Raw genomic sequence first — 22165 nt, forward strand, 5'->3', positions numbered from 1 at the left:
ACCCCCAAGCACTACCATAATGTAAATATTAAGAGTTTATCACATGTCAGTCAGGTACAGCCTACCCATGGCAGTAATCATATTTCCCATCGTGTTTCTACAAATCTCCTGTCAAAGGCTTTCAGTTGTGAGTATCTGTGGACATAAGCCTTAGACAGTACGAGAACTATGTTTCATCTCCATTCTTTAGTTTCCATGCTGTTTTCATCCCCTTCCCATCACCATTCATCAGGCACACGGACCCAGGTCTGTAACCTTAGAACAGAGAACCAATTTGGACTTTTAGGTGGGATATTTTCCAATTGTTTTTTTAAAGAGATCAGCAATTTGGTGTATTAATGCCCACGCCAAAATAAAATCCTCAGACTCCATGTCATTTTTCAGAGTCCATGTCTTTCCTGCAGAAGGCAGAGTATTTCTTTAGGTAAGCAATCTAGTCAGTTTGGGATTTAATGGCATAACTCAAAATTACTTTTATGTACTAATTCCCTTTTTGTTTCCTGGACCTTGCATATTCAGAGAGCAGTCTGAACCTGTGATTCATCAGATTTTTGTAAACTTCTGAAAAAGTACATTATAAGAAGCTAGTAAAGAACTTATGTTGTCATGATATGAAAGATAAAGTGCTGTCGGGGAGTAAGAAAAGCTAAAGACAGAAAACTAAGTAGGAAAAAAAAGTCAGTTTTCAGCAGGGAAAAAGGGGTAATGGTGGGGTGTGATCACAGACTTGTAGCACTGCTCTGGTTATCCAAACTAAATATAAATTATATAAATTGTGACTGTTCAGCGACAAGTAATAAAAATCATTATAAAAGTAAAAAAAGTTGCAAACACATTAATTAAGTAGATCAGCACTTTTTTTGTGTAAATGTACTGAAGATAAAAACTTACATAGCTGGTAAATAAGGCGGATAATTTTAAAACTCTTCTGTATTGTCACTTACACAAATACAAAGTGTCAGATTTTAAACTGATGAAAGGAAATGTTTATTTTAGACAATTTATAGCTAATCTGTAAAATTCATGTGGTGGTTCAAACTAAGCAGTATAGACTTCAGTAGAATAAGAACTGTTTATAGTTTTTTCCATCAATGATCACTTTGCTGAAAAGCAAAACCTCAAGCATATTAAAAATTTTACTGTTTGTAGTGATTTTCCCTTTAAAGCAGAAAGATTTTATGTGTGTTTCCTAAGAGAAATTAACCAAATTAAATATAATGCTTCCACACTGTTTAATTCAAACTTTTCCAGCTCATTATTATCTGATTTTTATTTTCTTATTTATTTCCCCATTACTTTATTTCATTTATTTTCCTTTCATTTTAACAGTTGAAATATTGAAAGGACTGGAGTACAAAGATTTATGACAGAGAAAAAAGTAGACATTTTTGGCTAAGTGTTTTGATCCAAAATGTATCACCATGCAAACTTCATATAATCATAAAATGATAAAATATGCTGAGTTGGAAGGGACCCATCAGGATCACCAGGTCCAGCTCATGACCCTGCACAGGACATGCCAAGAATCAACTCATGTCCCTGAGAGCATTGTCCAAAGGATTGTTTTAAGACCTTTCTACTTTTATTTTGAAAAGTATTACTAGAAAATATTTAACACGCTTTCAGTGATTCAGGAGAATTTCAAAGTTAAAGGATCCCATTACCTGAGGATACAAGCCCTATCCTTACAGGAGAATTTATACGATATATATGATTTATATTCTTAAACCAAAAAAAAAAAAAAAAAAGGCAAAAAGTCCTGTGAGTAGGTCACGTGGGTTTTTCAAGCTTAGTACAAAGCAGTTGTGCGAGTTCATCAGGAAGCAGGTACACACTCACTGCAAGGTTTGGAGGTGCTTACAGAGCTGTAACTTTTTGTTCCCTCTCCAGGGGAGTGTGTCACACATTGCACAATGGTTGACTGTGTCTAATGCTTCACACTGCCCATCCTCTCCCTCCTCTCCCTCCTCTGCATCTTGTTGCATTGGACTCTGGGACTAAAGTCTGAAAATGCAGACTAATATCCTTCATGACTGAAAGTTTTCAAAAGCATGACAAAATATTCAAAGTCGTGACACTGACCATAAAATAGACACATCTGCAGCCTCTCAGGATCAGTGAGAGCAGAGCACACATCCTTTATTCCCAGACTGTATCGGTGTGTCTGTGTGCGTGCATGTGTGTGTGTATGTTGTTATAAAACACCCAAAAACACCCATCCATGATGTTATGTGTAGCACACAGGTCTGGTGCAGGCCAGCAGGTACTGAGGGGCTCCCCAGATGGTGACACTGTCACAGAATGTGCAGGGGATGTTGGGAGGAGGGCAGGATGGGGTGTGAGGGGTGATCTGACACTGTGATGGTAGGACCAAGCTCAGGCCATTCAGAGAGCTTCTGGTGGGGAAGAGGTGCTGGTCTGGAGTGCTTTGGAGAGGATTAAGGGCTTATGAGGCAGTAGCAGGAGATAGGCTGGGGTGGGAACAGAGGTTCAAGTGGGGAAACAAAGTCAATGGGAAGAGGAAGGCAGAACTTTGATATACATATAAGAGCATATACGTAATAAATATATAAAATATATAAATAAATATACATACAGAAATACATCCATGAGTAAGTGGGAGGGCCATGCCGGGGTGTATTTTGAACCTTCTGTTTGGACTCCTGAGACCCTCCTGACAGTAATAAAATGCCTTCCCTCATCCTGTTTACATGCCACACTGCTGTATAGGAGAGGAATCATTAAAGTACTTTCAGCCCCACAGGCATGTCAAGGACTGATCTTTTTTCCAGATTTGTTACAGAGAAGTAGAGAGGCAAACATTTCTCCTGTGCCCTCTGAGCACATTTTAGGAGCATGAAAATGTCACATATCCTGGTGATCAAGGTGCCCGGGGAATTCCATACAGTGAGACCCATTTGAGGTTCATTTTGTTGGGGATGGGGGGAGGAAAGAAGAGACAAAAGGCCAAACATTTGCAAGAGGCAGAACTGTAAGCTGTGATTCTTTGACTACAGTGCTTCTTCAGAGACTCTTTTCTAGAACAGAAATAGAAACCAGTGTAACTTGTTGAAAGAGAGTGATAAATTCTGTTTTCCAATTTCTTCAGTTTTACAATTCCCAACAATAATTTGTATGATGTTTAGAGTACATTTCATCTTCAAAATGTTGAATTTTTTTTTTTTTTTCTCTAGGAACATTTCCTTGTCATTCCTTCAAATTCAAGAAGGCTTTCCATTTCTCTGCTTTTCATTAAGAGTCTTATCCTGACTTCATAGAAACTAAGTGATATGATATTCAAACATAAGTATAAAATATTAAAACTTTAATACAGTCTTCATCATAACTAAAAATTACGGGATTAAAATCTTCCTTTAGATTTCAATAATCGTTAGATGCAACAAAAGTATATTCCTCAAATCAAAGATAAAATCTGACATTCTTTTTTCTTTACTGCATGATGTCCTTCACAAAGATTCTTCTTGTCCAATGGAAGACTTCCATTTCTTACTTGAATTGTCATCCACAGACCAAAATATTAGACAGTGTTTGAGGAATCTATTGTAAAATTTTCCTTCACTAAAATTTCTTTAAAACTGTATTTTTGTTCTAAATCCCTCATGTAATCTCCAGTAGATTTTTGATGGTATCTCATCATTGTCAAAGACTATTCAGTTTACCAGTCTATTCCCTGTCCTATGCAGACTTGTTCCCTATCCTACAACCTTTTCCAGTATTTTGTTGATAACATCTGGTATGGGAAAAGCACTGGGGATTCCACAAATCCTCCTGGGTGTAAAGGCCTTCACATTTAATGAGGTTGTTTGTAAAGTCTGCAGGACAGGAGGATTTCTTTTGGATTTATTATTCAAATTCCTGTGCCATTAAAAAATATTTCCTGGCACATACCAGGATCTTATATTTGCAGATTCTATTAACAAATCTGGCAGCTTTATGGAGCATGAATTGAGCTGCAGTCTCTTTCATGAAACAAGACACAAATCATACCTCAGATCAAGTAGTATAATTTTCATAAATGTTTAATCCACAAGCAAAAATGAAAGGATAAAAAGAGGCTTTTATTTCATACTATATGGTGATGCATGTATACACAGTTGGTGCTTATTCCAGTTAAAGTTTGCCTTAGGCAAGTAAAGGCCAGGAAAACCTCAAACATTACCAAAGAACTTTCCCAGACCAAAACATTTAACTTCTTAGATTCAATTTTAAAAGCTGATTTTCTGCACTGTAGAAGCGCTTTCCCTCTGTAAAGTCTCTTTTCACAGTTATAGGAGGTGTCGCTTGAACAGGAATTACAGTTCCCTGTAGAAGATCCTGTTGACTGACACCCTCTCCTTCATTCCATCTTGTAAATGCTTTTAAATCCCATCTCTGTGAAGTTTTTTCTCCCTTCTATATCATTATTTAAATGAACTCTGACATTTCCAAGTACAAATCGATGAGAGACTTAGCTGCATTATGGAAGAGATGGTGGAACAGAATGCCTGTCTAATATACTAAGTGCAGTAAGATGTTCTCAAATTTGAAAATTTACCTTTGTTCCTTGTTCCACTTCATCAGGTTATGCCTCTGTTCATGTTATCTATGGTTAAATTGTCTCACTGGTCATAAAGTTGGTTTACTTGTGCCACCACAGCTGACAGGGAGGATGTGAGGATGCACATGTGTGTGAAGATGTGAGTATATACATATGTATGTACCTAAAAGTGTACATAGATATGTGTGTGAATTTATACTTATTTTATATGTATATACATTTGCAGTAATCAAGATCGTGACCACTTAAGACATTTGCATACCGACAAAGATTGGTATTCCAACACTGGAAATTCCCTGCAGGGGCAGCCTTGTTGAAACTCAAGAGACAATTGTTGGTGTCAGAGAAGGAGCAAATCCGTGAGATAAAAATCCCTGTCCCAGTGAGCACAGCTTCCTAGCCCCACTGCAGCACCATTTTGACACAACTGTGGCATTTCCACTCCCAAAGCTAATTTTCTTTTGGAGCACATGTGGTGCAAGGACTCTGCACCAATGATGAGAGTAGACTCAGGGCTTTGTCTGAGGCAGCCCCACAGCCCTGTGTGTTTCCTTCACCCTCCTAAGGCTTGTGTCATTCAGGTACCAAATACAGTCCAGAGTGAAAGCAAATGGAGGAAGGGAGAGGAGAGAAAAGAGACAGATCATTTGTCTTCAGGTTTATGTGAAATAATTGGCTAGAGAAAGAGAAAGAAGGCAGTGAGAAGGCTGTTCTATCCACTTTTTCCTTCTGGCAGGGGAGGAGCAATGGGGAATGTTTTGGAATGAGAAATCTTTTCTGATGCAGACCAAAGGCACATCTCTATGAATTCAAACAAGCCTTTAGATTGATTATGTACTGAGAGTAACAAATTATGTTGCAAAGAGAGAAAAACAATGGTTTTTTTCAATGTCCAAAGTAATTTATATCTTCTCAAACACTTTGAGGAGTATCTGATGCTGTCAGAACTATTTTTCAATATGATTTGTCTTGAACTGAACTTTTCTTGTGATTTCAGGCAGCACTCTGAACACAGCACATGCTGCACACAGCTTCATGTTATTACCAGGTCTTTTTTAATCACTTAATTAAAGAGAGTCATTTGCAATTGTTTTAGGAAGATAAAATCCACTGCACCTGAGCAAAACAGTACTGAATGCAATTTTAGTTGTTATTACCAGCCTTCATTTGTCACTGATAACATCAGTATCTGTGTGTTCACAGAATCAGATGGACTTCCCTGGGAACAGTGAATCAAGTCCAATGATTTTTGCCACCCTCCTTACCTGCTCCTAAAATGGCTTCTATGGGTTTGGCTAAGGGAGAGAAGATTCCCTATTTACTAAACCTTTCCTCCAGAAAACTTGGGAATATTGGGTCCAAGTGTGTCATAGGGAGGGAGAGAATGAACTTGGCACCGTGACCATCTGATTGTGACAGCAGTGCAGAGCAGGGACTGATGAAAGAGGAATTCAATAGTTTTCTCACCCCCAATTCATCTCAAAAAATATGTACATTGCTCTAGGACAACAAATAAATGTTATCAGCATTTAGGAGAAAAAGCCAATGGGAGGTGAAAGGCTCTCACTGTTGCATTTTTGTAGCACTGAGGACACCCGTATGCTGAGAGAAATGCTTTCCAATCCCTGAATGAAAACTGCTTTGGACAGACAAAAGATGTGTAGGAAAGGAAATGGGGTATGCTCACCTGGAGATGTTGAAACTGAAAAAAAATAAATCTGTCTTGGATGTAGAACTGAAACAGATTATCGCAGCTGGAGTGGCAAAGGGGACCTGACAAGAGGGCTGCAGCAGAAACAAGGGCTGAGGATGGGCTGGTGACTGGGAGACAGAACAAGCTGTAGTGTCAGCTTTTGGTTTCTGACTTCTCTGAAAACACACCTACACATCTGGGACTAAATTTGTTGAGGTGAGGTACAATCTCAGTCACAAATATATTTTAGCATTGCTTTGCTCTTCACTCTGTTACCTAAAACATACTTCTGCTTTTCATGTGCACCTCCAGCTATTAATAACTTGGCTTTTAGCAAAGCAAAGTCTTTCATTACAGCCCCTGTGCTGTGCAAGGAGCTGCACATACAGACACAACTGTATCCCACTGCATGTACCAGCTCTGCTTCTGTGGTCAGCAGGACTTCTCCTGAAATAACCAGCTGAAATAAATTATTATTCAGTATAGGTAAGACTTGGATGAACCAGCTCACAGAAGGCATCATAATTGTTCTTGTTTGAGGTATTCACCATGGCTATTTTTCAGCTATTGCCAGCAGGGCTAAATGGATAGGATTGCTGATCTGTGGCACTTAGGGCTTTCAACCATAGCAGTTGCATTGAAGAAGACACTGCTAAGATGTAACTCATAATGTCACCTTTGTGGCTCTTCTGCTTTGGCAGCAAGTGGTTGAGATTCTTCAGTCTTTATTTGCTGTTTGGTTTTTTTTTTCCCAGGCAAAATCACTGGTGAAGTCTGAAATCAGAAAAGGATACTTCAAAATCATTATAACAATTACAACTAATTGTTTAATTTTGTAATGTGTGTCTACCCCTGTCTTTAGTGATTTTGCAGTTGCCCTAAAATCTGGGTTTTTCTCAGACAATCTTTTTCTTTTTTCTTGATTACCATAGAACTTGTTATTAGAAAGAACATCTTTTCAAATATCTTCCAAAATTAACCTCTTTGGTGTCTTAAATAAATACCATGTAAAGGTAGGAAGTGTCTTGTTTGTCTTAGTTTTGAAGTAAAAGTTTTGTACACATTTAATTTTTAGGATAGTAACTAACACTAATGATCTTTGTAACAATCTCCTAATACAATTCCCCCCTAAATCCCAACTGTCTAGCAATTAGAAAATATTGTATAAATCTTTAAACAGGAAATGCTGATATGTCAAAAAAAATCTGGCTGGTTTCAAAATGTTGGAAAATATTTCTAATTTGGTGTTCGATCTCCTGGAATTCCCCTCCACCCAACCATCCATCGGGAGACAGTAGCAGTCAGTACCTGAGTGGTAAGATAGGAAACCTACAGTTTGATATTCTGAATTAATTCTGTCATTCAAACCAGGGTCTTGAATTTTTATGTCCTCCATCCACGCCTGTTTAATCCAGCTAAGTCCAGAAGCAGCCTTTAGTTCTTGAGTTTATATGATGAAGTGTCTCGTGTCCCCAGTGTCATTAGGGACAAGGCACATCACAGAATCACAGGATGGTTGATGTTGAAAGGAACTTTTGGAGGCCATCTGGTCCAACCCCTCTGCTCAGGACCATGTTGAGATGACTTTTGAATGGATTACAACAGAAAGGTTTGCATAACTAATATATTATTGATTTTTAGTCCATCAAAAAATGCCCATTTTTAATCCACTTGTACATGTCATAAACTCTACTGTATGTTGCAAAAGATTATTTTCAATAGTTTTTTTGCATATTAGAAGATCAATCTGAAGATAAATGCTATTCAAACTAATCTGTGTGATTGAGGCCAAATTTTCACTTTTAAAACTAAGAAAGTAAACAGATTTGGGACAAAAAAAAATTACCATTGTATAGTGAGGTTAGCATTCACAGCTAGCTACGAATATTGGGTGCTTATGAGTGAGAAAATATCAAATCTGAGAAGAAAGATAGTCCATCATACTTGGCATCCAGCTTTAGGAATGGCAAAATGAGAACTTTGCATGGCTCAGGAAAAAATGGAGTTGCAGTGGAGCAAAGGATTGAAGGTGATGGGCTCAAATCAGGAACTGTCATTGTCATTTGGGATGCTGTCATTGCAAACATTGCAGATATTCTTAACACATACAGTCCGTATGGAGCATGGTCACATGCCAGTTAGATTCCATAAGGATTGACCAGGATTTAGGATGCGAAGACAATTGAAGTTGCGTTGGGTTTTTTTATTATTATTATTTCTTTTTAATATAGGGATGTTTTTTATTGCTGAGCAGGGCTCACACAGAGCCAAGGCCTTTTCTGCTTCTCATGCTGTCACTCTGGAGAGGGCGCTGAGGGTGTCTGGGAGGTTGGGAGGAGACACAGCTGGGACAGGTGACCCCAACTGACCAAAGGGATATTCTGGACCCTGTGACATCATGGCTCAGTATATAAAGTGGGGGGAAGAAGGAGGAAGGCAGGGATGTTTGAAGTGATGGTGTTTTGTCTTCCCAAGTCACCATCATGTGTGATGGATCCTGGCTTTCCTGGAGATGACTGAACACCTGCCTGCCCATGGGAAGCACTTTGTTTTTCTTTGCTTGTGTGCATGGCTTTTTGCTTTCCAGTTAAACTGTCTTTATCTTAACCCATAAGTTTTCCAGCTTTTACCCTTCCAATTCTCTCCCTGATCCTGCTGTTGGGGGAGTGGGTGTCAAAAAAAAAAAAAAAAATGCAGAGCAAAAGATTTTGTGCTCTACAAAACGGAGAAGGAAGAAGTGAAACAAATATGATGTTGAAACAGAAGATGCAAGTGACTGGAGCTGGAAAGTAATCTCAATTGTCCTTGTTCCTCCACTGGACCATACCTATGCAGTTGACCTGGAGATGACTGTTGGGAGGGCAGACAATATTATTCTTTGCTGAAATTGCTGTCATTTGGCACACACAGTCTATACAAAGCTGAAATAAAGCTTTTAATTAAACAAGAGAGACCAGCTTCAGGGCAGGCTGTTCCTCTTACTGTTTTAGTTAGAAAAGATGTCAAAAATGCAAGGTGAGAGGAGAGCACAGAACTGAAAAAGTGACAAAGTATACTTGTTCTTCCTAAAGCTTTGAACTATTCATGGTCTCTTTCCCATTTAATCCACCTGTGGGAAGATTAAGAGAATATTTTCTGGCCTGACTGCCCAAGGTGCTAAGTACTTGTCACTGCCATTGACTTTTTTCTCCATTTGCCTGGCTTTTTGTAGTAAAGCATCTCAGACTTCTCATAGGAGCAACCCCATCTCAGCTTATCTGTGGAGGCTGGAGATCAGCTCCACCCGGGGCAGGAAAGTGAGAACACTCTACAGTTATTCAACGTGGGTGTAAATGCTCACTCCTCTTCCCTGTGGGAGCTACACCAGGAGCAGCACTCCAAGGCACTTCACTTTACCCTTGACATATCTTTATATAATAAATATTTGTAGCTAGTGTTAGCAGCAACTTCTCCTCTTCTTGGTATAGTAGGCACTAGGCAAATGTAAAAGTACTGCTTTTTTTTACATTTTGCAGCTCTTTGCATCTTTTGTGGTGCCCAAAAATGTTATCATTATCCATTTGAGATCATTGTGCTAGACTGGCAAAACACCAGGTCTGAAATCAGGACTATGTCTACCACTAAATTGCTGGTACTTGTAGTATGTAAAGTAAAACAGTTTGCTTCCTTTTCAAATAATCTGAAATGAACCAGTTCATTAGTCCCCCTTCAAATAATAAAGAAAATTATTTATTTTGCATTTGTTTGCTTTTCAGTGAGGAAAAATGACGGGCTTATTAGCTGTGTGTTCATTTACTGTCATATAGTGTGCATCAAATTTTAGGAAATTAGTCTGTATTTAATCTACAAAAAAAAAAAATTGGTACATACAAAATACAAGCAGTCGATTCTATCAAGGTGACAAGGTGCAAATTAACTTTAATCCATTTTTATTCTAGTAATCATGGGGCCACTCAAAAGCTAAATGGTGATGTTTTTGCTTGAGGAGGTGATCTGTTCTGCATAGTATTTCATCATTTTAAGCAGAGGAGTGGCAGTGTTCTATTGTGCATTAGCATATATATTAGATCCAATCTATGCACAATTTTTACATTAGCCTGCATTGATTGCAACATGAAAGGGGCTAGTAATATAATGCTACAATCCCAGCCAGTTATACCAGTGCTTCCTGCTGGTACAACCTTCCCACTGTACCATACAAACTTTCCCAGCATAATCAACTTGCATTGCTAAGAGAGATGAAGATGCGGAGATTCATTTGTAGTCAGGCTTTAGTATATGAATTGGGAACAACCTACCACAAAGCAAGCTAGAGAATGAATTTACACAGCCAGGTCATTTGCACAGTTATTCACTGGAAAATGCAATTCTTGTTAAGTTTCTTGCCTTTGAGAGAAAACATTTCCTACCCCATAATACACTGTGTGAGAGGAGTCTGTCCAGGGCAGTAAGTACAGATTAATTGCCTGTCTGTAACTTTATAGTCTGTAGCATGTTTGTCACAGGCCCATATCTCTGCGTTACAATCTCTTATATTAATGTAAATAAATTTAAAATGGAGAAGGGAATCATTACCTAGCTGATATAGGTGGATTTACCAAGCCCTTGCTTGTCACTCACGGTACACTGGAAAAATTATTATTGAGGCCTGTGATCTAAATTCTGTCCCAAAATAAAACATATTTCAGAAACAGGGTTAGTGGATATTCAATTTCCCCAGAAGAATAGGCAAATGGAGTTGGCGTGCATACACACATGGGAGAGTCTGCTCTTGCTAATTTTGCTCTTCAAAAAGCTGAATGAAACACAATTTATTTGCTAAGGAAGTCAGCACTTTATATTATTAAACTTTCACCAGTTTTCCTCATATGACTTATATGAAAGGATTTGTTACCCCACAACAGTCATAACTAGGGAGTAATTAGCATCATTTTTTTTCTATTCCTGTGTTGAGCTGGATGGATCTGGGATAATGGATATAATGAGAGTAATCACAGGGCTGTATTTCAGTCTTGAGAGATCTGCTGACAGCAGAAACTGCCAGGATGGCAATCCTGCCAAGCTGCCATGAACTGCCACCAAGCCCAGGGCATAAACAAGGTCTGGGCAACTCCTCCCCTGGGGACAGTGCTGCTCCCAGAGATTTTCTTCAAGCCAGACACTTTCCAGAGCTGCAGGGCTGGGCTCTGGTGTGAGAAACTGTAACTATGCCTTCTCTTTTTGTTGCTCTTTCACTTCCCCGAGGAACAGCAGAGAAAGAGTATTTCCTGGAAACCAAGACAACCAACAATGTAAATGTCATAGCTGGAAAACCAGATCATTTACTAACTTAGAATTTGATATATGATAGTAGCACAAAAAACCCCTGTCAAGCTATGTAGAAAATTAACTAACAAACAAGCAAACAGTTGCTAGCTAAAACCATGATTTTTCTTTACATTGCTGTACTTTCTTGTTGTTCATCCTGTCCTTGAGTCACAGAAGGCAGTTTCGAAAATGTTTGTTTCAGGTCACAGCGAGTATCATGACAGAGCATAGTAAGATGATATGTACATTTGTGCATGTAGACCTAAATCAGAATTCTGATTTAATTTGGGTATGATTACATTTTTGTGTTAGATATATCCTCTAGTCATTTTCTTTCTACAACTGTACTAATGTATAGGAAATACAGAATTTCTAAGGTTTCAGCAGAAAATTGATGCCTTGAACGACGACCTTCAGGCATTTCCATTTTCTGGGGGTTTTGTTTGCGTTATATAAAGTGTGACTATTTACAGAACAGGGCCTTCCCATTTTTCTCTTAAATAACAGTGCTCAGACTTCAACTGGGACTATTGAAAACATTTCAGAATACCTCAGAATTAAATCTGAAATATGGATACATATGTCTTCTTTTTTTGTTCTTGTTCTATGCAATTAGGGTGATAATGATTTCAATGAGTGAGATTTTGAGGTTTTTTAGAAAGGTGACAACACATTTTGAACTACCAATACAGTCTATGTTTCTAGAAAAAAATTAGATGAAGATAACAGATATTTTTTAGCTCTGAAATAGCAATTTCAAAGCAGTTCTGAACTGGAAATACCTGCTCTGAGTTTAATTTAATTATGTTACTCAATTAGACAATCTGAAAGAAAAATGTGGATGACACCAGTCAGGAAAAAGGGGATGTCAGAAAAAGAAGCGATGATAAGGTCATCAGCTCCTGTGGGACATAAAGAGAAATTGGTAATTATCAACTATGGAACACTGAGTTATCAGGAAACAGCTTGGGAAAAACTGCGGTGTGCCATAAAACTAACATCTCAATTGACTCAATGGCTTTTAGCATCTTTGGAGATCATTAGACTTTGAAAGGTAAATTTTGTGAATTCCTGCTGCTACAGTGACAACAAGAGTTCCACACAAAATTTTATCCAAATTCCAGTCAAGGAGGTTAAGTCTAGATGAGCTGATCGTATATCTAGCATCCATTGAAACCAATGAGAAGATTCTCAGTCACCAAACCCAGAGTTAATCATTATTATAATGACATTATTTATTGCTACTATTATTGCTGTCACTACTACTACTACTATTACTCTTGTTATTCCATAGATCATAAGCCAAGATTTAGAGGAAAAGCATCTCTCACTCAGATGGAGGCAAATATTTGGTCTGAAACCTTCACTAACGTGCTTGAAACCAGTGAAGGTGCTACAAATGTTCTGAGTGTGAATTTGTTAAACAAAGGATGGCTCACAGTTATGAATTCAAGCCCATGGTTACAATTGTTTACAAGTGCTCTCATTTTAGCTAAATAACACTGTTTAAAATTATAAAGGAAAATGGTTTGCAAACCTTAAGTACATTACCTCCCACAGTACCTCTAAAATGCAGGTAAATTAGCATTCCTTTTTTTTCAAATGGTAAACTGAGGCAGAAGAAGTCATTAAAACTTCTGATTTCACAGAGCTGCTGACTATTTCCACACCTTCTGTTCTAGAGGACTCTTCCCCAGGAAGGATTGCAATATTTCACACTGCTTTCATACCTCTCCAGAACTGCAATCTACGGAAGGAACCAGAGCCCAAAGCACCAATCACGTCCAATGTCTTTTCATTACCTGAGATCTAGTTACTCAAACCTAACACAAATTCCCTCTCATGCATGCATCTGGAATAAAAGCAAATGCCATGTTGAGACATTCCATATAACTGTTTTCCTCTCCTGTCACAAGACAGCAGTCCATATAGCAGTAATGGCAGTTGGAAGCCAACAAGGAGCACTTGAAACACAGACAAACCAAGTCACTAAGGAGGGGTGACTGTTAGCCAACCTCTACATTAGACTAAAATGTAGTGAAAACAGTGGGAGCTATTTTAAAGTGATTCCTTTCAGTACCAGACTAATCTTTCTCAAGTTCAAGCTTCTGTGATGTTGTTTTCCTTTCATTAATTTACCCAACTCCCAGGAACTCACACAGATAAAACCAAAATAACTCAAGTTACAGTTTTGTTGGTTACTCAGGGAATAATGCAAAACTCAGGTCTGCAAGTGTCCAATATATTCTGAAACTGAGGACTTCAAGTTAGTTACCACAACATTTAGAAGATCCCCTGCAAGATGAATCATCCAATACAGACCTCCTTTACCAGATTTTGCTGAAACTTCAAATTTTCCTGGAGGCTAACTTACACATTTTTCACATAAATCCTCTGCTTTGTTTATCACCACTGGCAAGTCTCTCATTTCCTGTAGTCATCAGTGTCACAAAGTTGGTGCTTTTTTTTCAACTTCTCCCTTCATTTCTTTTCCCCTCAGTATTGTCATTAAATCCTGCTGCTATTTCTAATATATCTGTGAAATCCAGTCATTCTTCTTGTCCCTACCAGCAAAACATGTGTTCCAACTACATTTTGCTTTTTGGCTGCAGCAGAAACACTTCACTTGATAGTGTTGTCATTAAACCCAGCTCATATTCATTCCTCTCAGCAAAGGAGCATGATCCAAACTTGTTTTCTGTGCCTCCTTCTGCAACTCAGGCTCTGCTGCCTTCTGTGCTTTTGACTTTTCAGATGATGTCCATTGCTTTCCTCCCCTCCCAAGGGAATCCTGCATGACTTCTGAAACCATTGATGTCATGTTTGCCCCTTTGTGGTCAGTTCTCTATGTCTTTGATTACTTTTGGTGGTCTCTCACCCTTTATAAAAGAAATAAACTAGTTACAAGAGGAAAAAAAGAGGAAACTGTTATTATGGAGAAACAAAGTCAATGGGAAGAGGAAGGCAGAACTTTGATATACATATAAGAGCATATACGTAATAAATATATAAAATATATAAATAAATATACATACAGAAATACATCCATGAGTAAGTGGGAGGGCCATGCTGGGGTGTATTTTGAACCTTCTGTTTGGACTCCTGAGACCCTCCTGACAGTAATAAAATGCCTTCCCTCATCCTGTTTACATGCCACACTGCTGTATAGGAGAGGAATCATTAAAGTACTTTCAGCCCCACAGGCATGTCAAGGACTGATCTTTTTTCCAGATTTGTTACAGAGAAGTAGAGAGGCAAACATTTCTCCTGTGCCCTCTGAGCACATTTTAGGAGCATGAAAATGTCACATATCCTGGTGATCAAGGTGCCTGGGGAATTCCATACAGTGAGACCCATTTGAGGTTCATTTTGTTGGGGATGGGGGGAGGAAAGAAGAGACAAAAGGCCAAACATTTGCAAGAGGCAGAACTGTAAGCTGTGATTCTTTGACTACAGTGCTTCTTCAGAGACTCTTTTCTAGAACAGAAATAGAAACCAGTGTAACTTGTTGAAAGAGAGTGATAAATTCTGTTTTCCAATTTCTTCAGTTTTACAATTCCCAATAATAATTTGTATGATGTTTAGAGTACATTTCATCTTCAAAATGTTGAATTAATTTTTTTTTTCTCTAGGAACATTTCCTTGTCATTCCTTCATCCTCATGAAAGCTTTCCATTTCTCTGCTTTTCATTAAGAGTCTTATCTGATTCCCATCCAAGTAAATGGAAAAATAGTGCTTGTGTTACAAAAAAAAGGAAGATGTACTTGGATTTCTCCTTCTCCTCTGGGATTTTGTTTTACTAAATTCTTTCCTTTTCTTTTGCTTTTTTGTCATCTGTATTCCTGTAGAAGATTTTTAACTCCTTTGTTTAGCTTGTGTCGGTACATCATTTGTTCTGCTCTCTATACTGTTCATCTCATTCCCCTTTATTTACTTTAGGTATTTTGTTAGTGTTGCTTGTCTGATTATGTCCTGTATCCCTTCTCCTTTTGATCATTCCTTTTCCCTTTCTCTTTTTATATTTCTTCCACTACAGCAGATATTATGGAATGTTGGTCATATAGGAAAAGCCTGATGTTTTTGAGTTCTTTGAGTCAATAGGGTTGGAAACAAATAGAATATGCAGGCATATGAAAAAATCTGTTATGACTCCACATTATTTTTATGAGTAATTTTAAAACTATCTTTCTGAGAACATGTACGTCTGGGAAACTCAGTGGTGTGACAAATGAACACCAAGATAAAAAATTCTAATCAGCATCTCTGAAAAAGGTTGGGGAGAAAATCAGTACAGTGCCAGTGATTTTGAGAGATAGTGCATTGTGTGGGCACTGTTAATTTGGATGGTTGGGATTGTTTTCTTTACAGAACCTTTTCTTACATTTTAGCTGTGGTGGCATTGCTCTGTGGTGGCAGTGTAAATGAAAGCCCAATACCAGATTTCCTACATAACAGAATAAGGTAAAGTCACTTGCAGCAATTCCTGAATGAAAATCCATCACCTTTTGTGCGAATATGCACAGCCAAAGGAGTTTTTCCTGTTTTGCCTCCCATGTTTCGAGGGCATATGCAGTAAGAAGATGATTTTCAATAACTGGAAGTCATGCTCAACTGCTGCATCAAAGGGCAGGATCAAGCCCTTGATATTTATCTCACATTTTTCATATTGCTCTTCTGTATCTCACAGGTCATTAAATAGGATAGCTCTGTGCCATGGTTTCAAAAGCCATTACAAATTCCTTGTATTTCACCAGTTCTAGAGAGACAGAGGTCTTTTAGAAGTTGACTTACCAAATTTTTTTTTTCTTTTTCTTCTGAATGTCTAAAAGCATCTGGGATTTTTCCTTTTTCTAGAATTAAGGTTGTGCTTCTTTCTCTCTCGGTTTGGTTTTAGAGTTTTGGGGTGTTTTTTAAGGTAAATGAGATATTGCCTTAGAGTCTGAGCCGGGTGAGAAGTGAACAGGGCGCCTTTCTACAGGTTCCTCTGACCCTGTGGTCTGTGAGGATGTTTGACAGGAGGAAGAAAGAATAAGCCAAGAATGCAGATAAGAGCCACTGAGACATAATGAGCTTCCTCCCAACAGAAATGTGTAGACAACTTCAAGCTGGCTCTGCACAGGCACAAATGAAGAGGATGAAAGTTGACACCATTCAGACAGGCAGATATGGGGCTGTGCTCCCATTCATTCAGTGGGGTCTGAAAATGGGTGAGGGCTCACTGCCCACACCTTGGGCTGCAGCAAACCTGGGTCCTTGCTGTTGGTACTGAACTGTATAAATAAATGTATATGTTCATCAAGTTCTATAGCTGCAGGAATTTTGGAAATTATTTATAATATTCTATATAAGAGAAGTCAGTGATTTTGACTGCATGTGGGAAAATGGAGTGTGGTAGGCCTGTCTGGTCATTAGATGTGAAAACAACAGAAACCCTCAACCAGGACTCAGCATCTTTTAAACACTATGGAAAGCAAAAGCCATGCCCACAAGTAAAGCAAAACAAAGAACTAACTTACTGCTTCCCATGGCTGGGCAGGTGTTCAGCCATCCCAGGAGAGCAGGGCTTCATCACACATAATGGTAATTTGGGAAGACAAACTCCATCACTCCAAATATCCCCGCCTTCCTTCTTCTTCCCCCCACTTTGTAGAATGATCATGATGTCATATGGTCTGGAATATCCCTCTGGTGAGTTGGGGTCACCTGTCCTGGCTGATCATATGTTCATAAGAAACTAGCTAGCTCCCATGTAGCTTACCCTCAAGAAATGGTCCCTCTCCAAGATGAGATGTATCAGAGGGACAGGGTCAAACATACTGAAATGTAGGAGATGGCATTCACAAGTCAGTTCCTGAATTATTCATATTTGCAGCATGTATTCATTGATTTTAAAGTGCACACCCAAAATATGGCAAGTTCTATGTTTCCTTCCAGAAAGATGTCAGCATTGTAATTTAGCTAGTAAAGGGTCTAACAGGAATGGCTGAGCATTGTATCATGCATCCAAGTGTTGCACCCCGGGGGAAGAATTGTAATCTTTCCCCTGCTTTTCCTCACCTTTGACTGAGTTTACATCTTCTTCCCTTTAGGTAATTCTTACAGTATTACTCATTATTTCAGCTACTCTGATTGATAATGAAGACAGCAGAGAGTACTGTAAATAAATACCATTTAGGATCCATATCATGCCAACCACTCTCTCGCACAGCTCGTATCAAGGGGCACAGAGAAGGTTACTATAGCACACTTCCACTCCATTAGCACTGAGAGGAGATGCATGAATTCAAAGGCAGTTCTTCATGTTCCTTACACTGTTCTGTGAATGTTTTTGGAAAAGCTGCTGAGCTTGTTTGGTCTCTAAAGCCTGTTTGTCTTTTTGCTCTGTTTTGGCAACTCAAGGGAATATAAAGAAGTGCAAAGCATACATGTACCAAAATATCAGGTCATTTCTGTGAGAAAAGAGCTGAAAGTAAAACTTAGGCTGATGGTGAGTTGCAGCCACACCACTTACAGTACCTAAAGTGCTCATCTCATTTCTTTTGCTGCAGAATTGCACATCAGAGAGGCTGAGGTAGATCCAGTGTGAAATTAATGTCATTTATCTTTAAATGTCAGGATATTGTTACACTTGATGTCTACATTTTGACATATTGTGTTATACCACCTAAATTTTTAGCATTTCTTTAACCTGGGGTATTAGATTGTTTGGAGAGCTGAATATGAATATGAATATGGAAAGAGAAGTCCTCTTTAGGAATGCAGACGCACACAAAATGATGGAAGCAGTAGTATAATCTCCCCACTCACTCCTATGGACACTTCCATTACAGCAGATTATGTCCAAACTTTTTTATTCTGTTTCTTCCTTCTTTCCTCTTTTTCCCTTTTGCTGAGAACAGCACACTAACAGCAAACCTGTACCATGAGCAACTTCTTGCTTCCCTGCTTTCTTTTTTAAAACCATTTGATTTGATAATTCCATATTGGGTTCCTTTAGTGCTTTACACTCTTCTATAATGAGCTAATTAAAGATATACGAGATCTCTTTATTGAGGCATATGCAGGCTGTTCTTTTTGCGTTACTTTTTTGTTTCTGCTGTGAGTCAGACCTTTCTTTCCTCCCACAGTCTCCTCTTACTGGGTGAGAGGGTGGATTTTCTTGAGATGGAGGTCAGAGAAGGTTATTCTGAAGCTAGTTCCCCCACTTGTCTTCTGGCACTGTACTAAAAGGTTTCCCATGCTCCCTGGGATTTTTTTGCCTTGCCAAATAATGTACACAAACAGCACTTCATTGCTTAGTTCAGCTGCCTTGCTTACCAAAAAAGAGAAATCCTTAGCTGCACTACTGAGCATGAGTCTTCTGTATTTGCTTTCTTGAGGAGGAGAAATGGGATTCCAGCATCTTTTGCCACAATAAACACCAGTACCAGTTATTTGTTCTTCCCGAAAAGACGTATCATGAGTGTTGTAGCTTTCTGCAGGTCTTATCTCCTGTTCATCTAAAAAATCTCACAGGTCAACTCTGTAGGTATAGAGTGGCAGATGTTTGTGGCCAGACTTTTAACTTGAAAGCAGAGGTTTTGTATTGTACTGCTACATGAACTCAGTTTTCCCCATGTTTGACTAGCATATTCTCCTAAGGTGAACTGAAAACCTTGGGAATCCAGGTTTTTTGCAGCTTCCTTGGTGAGATGCAAGGAAAGCTCAGATCTTTTCTGGGATATGAACAGTATGCTAGTGGGTGTCCTTCTCAAGTTTTAGGCTGAAGGGAAGATCCAAAATTTGTGAAGTGCAACATTTCAAACCACAGTCAGCTTGAGACCAAGCCATGATCTCCATTTCGGCCTTTTATGTTTCTGGACCCTTTCTGGGTCTGGAGATATTCAAGTAGAACATGCAGTTCAGTTGTGCTATGGTAGTTTGAAAATTATTTGAAAACTCTGCCTAAGCAAAGGAAATTGGTCAGTCTGCTCTTGAGATCAAGCTGTAAGCTGCCAGTTCCTGGTGGCACAGTAATTACCATGGCAAGTAGGAGGACAGAGAAACTGGTCAGCGCATAACAACAGAGATCCAGTGGCTTCCAGAGACGTCTCCTGGTGGGACATGCAACATTTTTTTTTGCACACACACTGTCACTCAGACAGGACAAGTCAGGAAATTTGTAGCTAGCTATTCTGTTCTTGAACAAATTCTGTGAGGAGTAAGGGAACATTTGGATTTGTCCATTCGCCTTCCCTCCACCTTCACTTGAAAGCAAGAGGTCTCTCAGTCAAACTTCCAAGTTCTTTCTTTTACCACAGCCACTTGGCAGAGTCACTTAGAAAAGAAGAGCTGTATTTGAAAAAATATTCTGGTCATCTCTTTAACTTGTACACCACAGAATCTGGTCTTTATCATCAACAGGAAGGTATTTTCACCCATGCACTAGTGCATGATGAGCAAACTAATCAGCTATATCTATTCTCTTCTAGTAAAACAAAACCATTCTCTGTTCCCTACTTTCAGCATTTTATTTGTAGCTGGAACTGTCAGTGATTGCAGCTATCCTAAAAACATTTTCCTTATTCATTCCTGAAGCAGCCATTTGGATGTGTGTTCTGAATCCCCAGTACAATTCATATCTTCTCTGCACACCTGCAGAAGGACCTTTTTGCCCCAGTAGTCTGAGTACTCTAACATCTTTATGTATGTATTGGTGGAATAGCAAGAATTTTATTATGTACCATATCAACGGTTCTGAGATAAGAGCAGAAATGGGAAAATATGAAAAATAATAGACCTTTACATCTGTTAACACTGGTTTCCTAGGTTACCTTAATCCCATGTTATTAGATATGGACAGCCAGCAAGCATGGTAGCCAGAGGGCAATTACCTAAAACCAAAAATTTCATTGGGAAAAGACATTTTTGGGTTTTATCTGTTACAGATCAAAACCAGGGAATTTTTACACCTCGGTGTCAGTAAAAATGGCATTGCAAGACACTGCATTTATTATCCTACCACAATTTTCACATTTCATTTTCTTAATTCACAAGTCAAAACAACTAAACACAGTGTTTACTTGTACAAGGCAGTACAGGAATCTCTATGAAAATTTCATAAGCATGTTTGCTACATTTGAGTGGTAAATGAATTAAAGAGGACATATAAAAATGATGGAAGTTTTAAACTAGTATAACATAATTAAATCTGACATTCTGTGCATGAGATTATGCTGAGAGGTAACGTAGTAATTTGGGATCAAGTGACTTGTGCATTCCTAGTGTTGATTTTTATGCTGTTACTTAATTTAATCCCCATTTAGTTCCCAAACTGCAACAAACTACAGTGCTCTTCTAGTTATGTTTATACACATTATTATGCCTCTGGCATTACAAATTATTATGTCTCTGACATTATGTATAAATCATGTACAGGATTACTTACCTGTTAAAATTTTCCTGCCAAAAAATTGTGTCTGAATTAGTAATAAAGACGAGGAGCCTCCAATTCAGTTCTGCAGTGACTTCAAGGGTGCTGTTGCAGTGCTGTGGCAACTGGGACAGGATACCCATTAGGTTTTCTTTTCCTAGGGTTAATGCATTAAACCAAGCATTTAAAAGGATATAAAAGGATGGAACTGCGTATGCCTTACCCTCACCTAGAGACAGCTGAGCTAGCTATAAACACAAGAGTATGGGCTGTAAAAATAGGGTATCTTCAGCAACACACACCTTGAGGAAATCCCAAATTGTGGCAATGAGGTTGTTTCTGGTACTTGAATTAAGCTGATATAAAGCTGATGACACTGAAGCATAGACATAGCCTTTTAGTGCTTCTTGCTGTAATCATGTTTTCAGAGCTTCGTGGGTAGTTTCTGAATGTTCTTCTGTTTTGCTGGTCTGAATGTTCTTCTGTTATGCTGGAGATTATTTAATGGCCATTTTTTTTGCCCCTAAAATAAATGAAAAATTGTATTTTTTGTTTGTATAAAATATCTAACTTTAAAAAGTTGATTCTATTCTCACTTACCATATTTTATTACTGTTGATATATGAATATAGGCACATATATATAAATGTTGATACATTTAATTGCTGAAAGATATTGACATATCTTTGTTTATGTGTTCATAGATAGATAGATAGATAGATGGATGGTATCTTTAAAAGGTACCAACCAGTTATACATCACTATCTGTTCAGGTCAGATCTTTTGGAGACAATGCATCCTTTCCCTGGCCCTTATTTATAGAATAGAGTATTCCCAATGTACTTACTGAAATTTTTGCTTCTGATATACAGTGATAACATAGCTGTTCTGAGAAATGGGGGTTTACAGGTCTGATCTGAAATGCATAAAATAATATAGCTCCAGATAACTACTTCCTTGCTGACTGTAAGATGTTGTTTCAATGAGTGACAGCTCTTTAAATTCTGCTCCCTCTCTGAAGTTCTCCAGAGAACTGGCTGTTACTAAGAACATCATATAATGTCTCCAGTAAGCAAAAAAACCTGGGCTTTGCTGACCAGCTCTGCTAACCAGAGTTACAGAGTATATGTGACCAATATGCACACAACCTAAAAGTAACTCTCAGTCCCCAAATTTACCTTTCAAAAAGGAATA

General features: G+C 38.4%; 1 long non-coding RNA gene across 4 annotated transcripts; it reads right to left on the reverse strand.

Moving 5' to 3' along the window:
- Positions 1 to 3936: 3936 nt before the first annotated feature.
- On the reverse strand, positions 3937 to 21489 carry LOC125318090. 4 transcript variants are annotated; one of them, XR_007200267.1, is made up of 4 exons: positions 21274 to 21489; positions 20987 to 21128; positions 13122 to 13305; positions 10144 to 11518 (listed from the first exon to the last, which is right to left on the reverse strand). It is a non-coding gene; the product is annotated as an uncharacterized LOC125318090 (long non-coding RNA). The 4 variants fall into 4 exon arrangements; XR_007200266.1 differs by having other exon boundaries at positions 13110 to 13305; XR_007200269.1 differs by lacking the exons at positions 10144 to 11518; positions 13122 to 13305 and adding an exon at positions 3937 to 7025.
- Between the last annotated feature and the right edge of the window lie 676 nt (positions 21490 to 22165).

Source organism: Corvus hawaiiensis, chromosome 2 (genome assembly GCF_020740725.1).
Source record: "Corvus hawaiiensis isolate bCorHaw1 chromosome 2, bCorHaw1.pri.cur, whole genome shotgun sequence".
NCBI lineage: Eukaryota > Metazoa > Chordata > Aves > Passeriformes > Corvidae > Corvus > Corvus hawaiiensis.